Raw genomic sequence first — 2,301 nt, forward strand, 5'->3', positions numbered from 1 at the left:
CTCCGTTTGTCCATCTGTTTGGGGGTGAAAGGCGGTACTAAAGTCGAGGCGGGTACCCAGTGCTTTTTTTATGTCCGCGCCAAAACGCTGACGTAAAACGTGAATCCTGATTCGACACTATAGACACTGGGACTCCATGTAGTCTTACTATTTCTTTCACATACAGTTGTGCCCAATTGTCAACTGTATATGTAGCTTTTCTAGGTAGGAAGTGTGCCGACTTGATCAACCTATCGACAACTACCCAGATTACCGTATATGCTTTGTGCGTTTTGGGTAATCCTACTATGAAGTCCATTGCTATATTTCCCCACTTCCACTCTAGTATGCTTAGAGGCTGCATCAACCCCACCGCCTTTTATCTAGGAGCTTTCACTTGTTGACAAACTAAGCACTTGCTCACAAACTCGGCTATGTCCCTCTCCATACTCTTCCACCAGAAGTGTTGTTTTAAATCTTGGTACATCTTAGTACCTCCTGGGTGCAGGGCAAATGACGAGTTGTGAGCTCAGTGAGTTGTAACAGCAAAATAATAATAATAATAATAATAATAAATAAATAAAAATTATTATAAAGAACAAAAAATTATTATTATGTAAAAAAAAAATAATAATAATAATAATAATAAATCAATAAATAAGGAAATAAAAATAATTATTCTCTCATCTCTCCCAGTTATTTTATCCAACCATCTCTCTTCAACCCACGCAAAAATGAAATAGAAATGAAAAATGTCGAAAAATGTAAGTTTTATCTCTATACCATTATTACTCTAATTTACCTCGGCCATCTTAAAGTTCTGATTTTTTTTGTTGGACAAAATTTAAAGAAGCTCACTGTCCTCTAATAAATTCGGAAGGTTTTCTGTTACACAAAATTGAGAGGAGCGCGGTCTGATATTTTCTAATTGTTAAATACTGTTTAACAAATCTTTCCTTACTCTCCCTCTCTCTCTCATCTTTTTCATTCTATAAATAAGTTTTAAAATTGGAAGGAGCTCACTGCCGTCTTATATTTACTATTATTGTTAAATACTTTTAACAAATCTTTCCTTACTCCCCCTCTCTCTCATCTTTTTCATTGTGGCGTCTGATATTTTCTATTATTGTTAAATACGGTTTAACAAATCTTTCCTTACTCTTCCTCTCTCTCTCATCTTTTTCATTTGGTAAATAGGTTTTAAAATTGAAAGGAGCTCACTGCCGTCTAATATTTACTTTTATTGTTAAATATGTTTAACAAATCTTTCCTCAATCTCCCTCTCTCTCATCTTTTTCATTCTGTAAATAGGTTTTTCAATTGTGTAAACAGATATTCTCCCTCTCTCTCTCATCTTTTTCTAAATAGGTTTTTCAATTGTGTAAACAGATATTACTGACCAATTTTAAGTACATGGATCTTTTAGTTTATAGATTTGCCACCTAAAATTTTATTGAATCTAACAAGCTTATTTTGTATAATTAAAATGCTAACAAAAATCTAATAATTGTATATGAGATCTGATTATTCCAGACGGTTAAAGATAGGAAAGAAGATTTGATCCTAAATTAATTTCTTATCACCATAACTATCTTTTCATTCTGTAAATAGGTTTTTCAATTGTCTAAACAGATATTACAATCTTTTAGTTTATAGATTTGCCACCTAAAATTTTATTGAATCTAACTTATAACCTTATTTTGTATAATTAAAATGCTAACAAAAATCTAATAATTGTATATGGGATCTGATTATTACACACTATTAAAGATAGGAGAGAAGATTTGATCCTAAATTAATTTCTTATCGCCATAAGTATGAAGGAAAAAGAAATCAAATCTCTAAATCTGCAATAGCCATTGTACTTCTCAGATTTAGACTTCTTCTCAGATCTGACTATTGTTGTTTTTCTGTTTCTTTCTTTTTTTGGCTGGGATGGGTAGAGGAGAGATAATTGTGGGAAGGGACGAACCGTTTTTTTGGCTGGGATGGGTCGAGGAGAGATAATTGTGGAAGGGACCAACAGTTAGTGGAGAGAGGTGGAGAATGATTTTTTTTTTTAAATTCCAATTTTAATTAATTAATTATTATTATTATTTTAACTTTTTTTTATTTGTTTATTTCTTTATTTAATTTTCGGCTATTACAGATCATTTTCTAAATTTCTAACTCAGATCTAATAATTTAGGAAGGAAAAGGTAAATCTAACTACTAACCTTTTGAAATACATCTCTCTTCCTTTGCTTTTTTTTCCTCTAGAAAAATATTTTCTTTCTATTTCTGTTATTTTTCTTTCTATTTCTGTTTTTTTTTTTTTTTTTT

The sequence above is a fragment of the Cucurbita pepo genome, chromosome LG14 (genome assembly GCF_002806865.2).
Source record: "Cucurbita pepo subsp. pepo cultivar mu-cu-16 chromosome LG14, ASM280686v2, whole genome shotgun sequence".
NCBI lineage: Eukaryota > Viridiplantae > Streptophyta > Magnoliopsida > Cucurbitales > Cucurbitaceae > Cucurbita > Cucurbita pepo.